The sequence below is a fragment of the Lolium perenne genome, chromosome 5, assembly GCF_019359855.2.
Source record: "Lolium perenne isolate Kyuss_39 chromosome 5, Kyuss_2.0, whole genome shotgun sequence".
NCBI lineage: Eukaryota > Viridiplantae > Streptophyta > Magnoliopsida > Poales > Poaceae > Lolium > Lolium perenne.
In genome coordinates, this window is record NC_067248.2 from 61142336 (window position 1) to 61148335 (window position 6000).

The window sequence follows — 6000 nt, forward strand, 5'->3', positions numbered from 1 at the left end:
ACCCCTTTGGCAAGAAGAGTGTCGGAACTTACCACACCTTCCTCGGAACCCCAACTGTCCGCGCGAAAAAATCAGCGCTCCGGATCTTGAACGCCACAGTTCCGGCTGTGCCGCAGTATGTCAAGTGGTCGGAGAAAGCCTGTACCTTTGACAGATCGGATCACCCGGCCATCATCCCCAAAGAATGCTACGCTCTGGTTGTGAGTCCCCGCATAGACGGGTATGACTTCTCCAAGTGTCTTATGGACGGAGGAGCTAGCCTGAACATCATGTACCTGGAGACCCTGGAGAAGATGAACCTCACCAAGGAACAGCTCAAACACAGCACCACTGAATTTCATGGTGTGGTTCCGGGTAAAAAGGCAAACTCTCTGGGCAGCATCAAACTTCCCGTGGCCTTCGGCAATGTGAACAACTACCGCGAAGAGATGATCACGTTTGAAGTGGTGCCCTTAAAAAGCTCCTACCACGTGATCTTCGGCAGGCCCACCTACCACAAGTTCCACGCCAGGGCATGCTACATCTACAACAAGCTCAAGATTCCGGGTCCTAACGGTTGGATCACCGTGTCCGGAGACTACAAGAAAGCTAGGGACTGCGAGGAAGGCGAGGCCGCCTTTGCAGAATCCGTCATATCTGGAGAGGAGCTGCAAGGCTACAGAGCCGCGGTGGATCCGACTGAGATGCAGACCACCAAGAAGCAGATCTCCGAACAGAAGACCTCGTTCAAGGCCGCGATAGAAACCAAGAAGCATGACCTCGTTGAAGGTGACAACTCCAAGCAGGTTTCAGTCGGAGCCAACATGGACCCCAAATAGGAAAGCGCGCTCGTCGAGTTCCTGAGAGCTAACATGGATATCTTCGCATGGCAACCTTCTGACATGTCCGGAGTACCAAGGGAACTCGCCGAGCACTACCTGAACATAAATCCGGGTGCAAAACCGGTGAAGCAAGCTATGCGACGCTTTGGAGATAAGAAGCGCCGCGCCATAGGAATGGAATTAGCAAAGTTACTAGAGGCAGGTTTTGTAGTAGAAGTTATCCATACTGATTGGGTCGCAAACCCCGTCCTTGTACCCAAAAAGAATTCTGAAATACTAAGAATGTGCATCGATTACTCCGGCGTGAATAAGCATTGTCCGAAAGATCCGTTCCCTTTGCCGCGCATTGACCAAGTCATTGATTCGACGGCAGGGGCGGAACTTCTGTGTTTTCTTGACGCATATTCCGGGTATCATCAGATCTTGATGAAGGACGCATAGTCTGACCAAAAGGCGACCTCTTTCATCACACCCTTTGGCACATACTGCTATGTTACCATGCCTTTTGGTTTGAAAAACGCAGGTGCCACTTACCAACGTACGATGCAGCGGTGCCTGAAGGACCAAATTGGCCGGAACGTACACGCCTACGTCGACGACATCGCGGTCATGACCCGAAAGGGATCCGACCTGCTGAGCGACCTTAAGGAAACCTTTGATAATCTCCGGCGGTACAAGATGATGTTAAATCCGCTGAAGTGCGTCTTTGGCGTACCAGCAGGAAAACTCCTTGGCTTCATTGTCTCTCACAGGGGCATCGAAGTTAACCCGGAAAAAATCAAGGCTATCCTGAACATCAAAAGGCCAACTTGTCTCAAAGATGTGCAACGATTAACTGGTTGCATTGCGGCAATCAGTAGATTTGTTAGCCGTCTTGGCGAGAAAGCCCTACCTCTATACAAGCTGCTGAAGAAAACAGACAAATTTGTCTGGGATGAGGCAGCCGACGAAGCACTTCAGGAGTTGAAGAACATACTCTCCTCCCCACCAATACTGGCAGCTCCAGCTGAGTCAGAGCCTATGCTCCTCTACATAGCGGCTACCAACAAAGTTATCAGCCTCGTAATCGTGGTGGTGCGAAAGGAAGAAGGATTTGAGCACGGGGTCCAAAGGCCTGTCTATTACATTAGCGAAGTCCTGACGGAATCCAAGCAGAGATACCCTCACTTTCAGAAGCTGGCATACGGGGTTTTCCTAGGCAGCCGGAAGCTGAGACACTACTTCCAGGAGCACCCAATGACAGTGGTGAGCAAGGCTCCCCTGGCAACGATCATCAACAACTCCGACGCAACAGGACGCGTAGCAAAATGGGGCATTGAATTATCTGCCTTTGACATCAACTACGAAGCCCGAACTGCAATCAAGTCTCAAGTTCTAGCGGATTTCATCGCGGATTGGACTGAAGCGCCGGAGGGCACACCTGTGCCGGAACCTGAAGCTTGGGTCATGCACTTTGACGGATCCAAGCAACATCAAGGCTCGGGGGCTGGAGTTACCCTGAAGTCACCTACCGGAGAAGAACTGCAGTACGTTCTGCAGATTCACTTTGAAGCAACCAACAATATGGCGGAATACGAGGCTCTACTACACGGTCTGCGCATCGCTAAGGAAATTGGGATCAAGCACATCATATGCTGCGGAGATTCCGACCTGGTGGCACAACAAGTAGCCGGAACCTGGAACGCCAGAAACTCCGTCATGGCGGCTTACAGAGACGAAGTGGACGAGATCGCCAAGTGCTTCCTCGGATACGAAGTCAAGTACGTCAGGAGAGATGATAACACAGCAGCAGACATGCTGTCCAAGCTCGGATCCGGCAGAAAACCAATTCCGCCTGGAATCTTCCTTGAGCATCTACGAGTACCCTCAGTGAAGGGTGCAAACCCGGAAAATCCTGATCTGGCAGTTTCTCCGGCTAAGGAAGTGATGGCAGTCATTCCGGCCTGGACTCAGCCGTTTCTGGACTACCTCATTGATCAAAAGTTGCCGGAGGACGAGGTCCACGCGCGACAGATCATCAGACGAGCAAGATCCTACACGATTGTTGACGGACAGCTCTACAAACGAAGTGCAAACGGGGTATTTCTCAAATGCGTCTCTAGTCAAGATGGCATTGAAATCCTCAGAGAGATCCATGCAGGGGATTGCGGGCATCATGCCGCCCCCAGGTCCCTCGTTGCAAAAGCTTTTCGGTTAGGATTTTACTGGTTAACAGCTAAAGAAGATGCTGAGAAGCTGGTAAAAACTTGCCGAGGTTGTCAGTACTACGCTACTCAACCAAACGCTCCAGCCCAAGAGCTGAGGACCATCCCTATCACCTGGCCGTTCGCGGTCTGGGGGCTCGATATGGTTGGTAAGTTAAAGAAATCATCTCCTGGTGGTCATGAATACCTCCTGGTCGTTATTGATAAGTTCAGTAAGTGGATCGAGGCAAAGCCAGTGAGAAAAGCCGACGGTGCTACGGCACTAAAATTTGTTTGCAGCCTCGTGACGAGATTCGGCATCCCACACAGCATAATCACAGACAACGGCACAAACTTTGCGCAGGGAGAACTCAAGGATTACGGCGATGAAGTTGGGATCCGGCTGGACCTTGCATCTGTGGCCCATCCACAATCTAACGGTCAGGTCGAACGAGCTAATGGCCTTATACTAGCCGGAATCAAGCCTCGCCTTGAAGAACCGCTGCGCCGCGCAGCCGGAGCTTGGGCTGATGAGCTAGACTCTGTTTTGTGGAGTTTACGAACTACCCCTAACAGGTCAACATGATTTACTCCTTTCTTCCTGGTATACGGATCCGAAGCTGTGCTCCCCACTGACATCATCCACGATTCACCGCGAGTTTCCGCCTACAAAGAAGAAACTGCTGACGAGGCTCGACAGCTATCTGTGGACCTGATCGAAGAAGCTCGGAATTTAGCTGACCAACGCTCCACCATTTACCAGCAGAAGCTCCGACGCTATCATAGCCGTCGAGTTCGGAACCGCTCGTTCATGGTCGGAGACTTAGTCCTCCGCCTTCGCCAGGTGAAAGATCACAAGTTGCAATCTCCATGGGAAGGACCTTTTGTCATCAGTAAAGTACTACACAACGGATCCTACTATCTCGTTGATTTCCTGGAACTAAAGGATAGACCTGCCAACTGGCACCGGAAACGAAAACGAGAAGATCCGGGTGACATATACGATGAAACAGATCGACCCTGGAACATAGCACAGCTACGTCCTTTCCACACTTAGCGCTTTACGCATTACATATCTTGTAATATCTATGATACATGATCAATGAAATAAAGCTTTTGGTTCACTCTTAGAGTCTTTTACCTCCTTTAATTTTTCATTTCTGGATCGTGTATGTTTTTCCGACTAAAACCGCAGAGCTGGATCTTTCCGCCTAGGCGTGTATGAAAGTTGTGATTTTCAAAATCGTCCCTTAGGACGTAAGCTTAAGTTTTCTGGCGGAAATTTTTTCTGTTGCAAACCCATGGATTCCTGGTAGCGACTTCCGGCACTTGGGCTGGGGGCTTGTTTCCGCGGTTATTGACGGATTGCCATTGGGCTTCGTCGCCGCTGGCGAGCGTTTCCGGCACGGGTTTTCTGGCTCGTGGAAGGTCAAGTGGGCAAGCCGGAAATTACAAAACCAGCACTTGCTTTCCGACAAAACGAAACATGCAAATAATATTAAAACGGATAGCAGGATAAGTTTTTCCGCCCGCACATAACATGTTTTCGTCCCTACCTAACTTAAGAATTTAAGTTATTACAAACCCACTCCGGGGTCAAAAGTGATGCATTGTTTCTCATTGTTTCACAGGTTCTCGGAGGACTGTTCTTCGTCAGAAGCCACGTACGCGGAGCCATCGTCTGAACCCCCATCTGAGCCGCCGTCATCGAGGTCGGAATCTTCCTCGTCATGGTCAGCGCTTGACCCGGAGCCTTCCTCATCGCCCTCCTCTGCAGCTTCTTCCTCTTCCTCCGGATCGGAAAAGCCTTTGGGAAGATCATACTTGTTGTACCAGAACAAGTGATTAACTCGACCAGCAAAAAGGCGATCAAATCCCATGGCCTCCGAGAGGTGTTGTCTCATGACGGTATCCTTGTGGACTCCGCGTGCAAGATCTGCAAACTTCATGGTCGGAAAGTGCGCCTTGCAGGTGGCTAGCACGAGGGCAGCGACTCCGCGAGAAGAAGATTCTTGCCAATCTTTGATGAGTTCCGGCACGTTCTGCATGAGCTTCGTCATACGGTCAATCACCGTTGTCTTGGCTTTCTTCAGGCTAAGGGACTTGGCGATTCCGCGGCATGCTTCGACGAGATTAACGATGGAGGTCCGCGCTTCATCATATGCCTCAGTTCGGGGGAGGGTTGACTCTTTGGTCCATTCAAAGCCTAGGCTTGCTGCAAAGCAAAAGGATCAGTTTCTCCCCCAGACAGAGAAAATTTTGAGGCAGCCGGAATCAAGACAAATAACAAACAAGATCCTTACGGAAGATCAGCTTGTCAATAGCCTCCGCCTCTGCCTCCTGGCTCTTGTTCTTGGCCGCTAGGGTGGTCACCCTTTGATGGCTCTTCTTGAGTTTGTCGGCCAGTTCCGCCATCTCGCGGGCATGTTTCTCGGAGAGATCCTTCTTTTCTTTCGTTTCCTTCTCGGAGGTTTCTTTCAAGAAGTTCTTCAGAGATTCATTCTCCGCTTCCAAAACTTGGATCTTGGCGGATAAGGCGTCGATGGTGGGGCGCTTGTCAGTTTCTTCTAAAGCATGGAACAACACACAAGTTATACACTATGATTTACTCAACGCAGTGTAAGTTCAGGCAACTCGGAGATTTTACCCTTCAGTCGGGCTTCCAGGCGGAGCACAGCTTGACGGCTACTTTCAGCATTCTGCCGCAGCCCTTCTATTTCCGTCATCTGCTCTAGCACATGAACGCGCAGATCTTCGTGCAGCTTCCGCGTGCTCTGCAAAAGCAGCAAGGATTTAGTCGGAATTCAAAATTCTGGGGGCTGGCGAACAACTTAAAAGTTTTGGATTGAGAAAATTTTAAATTTTCCGTCTAAGGCTAATGTTGAGAGAAGCATCGGCTAACACATGTTACACGGAAAAATGTCTAAACCAATGCTTGGGGGCTAGTGTTACCTGGCGCACCTCCTTATGCTTAGCAAAAAAGACCTTGAGTTCGC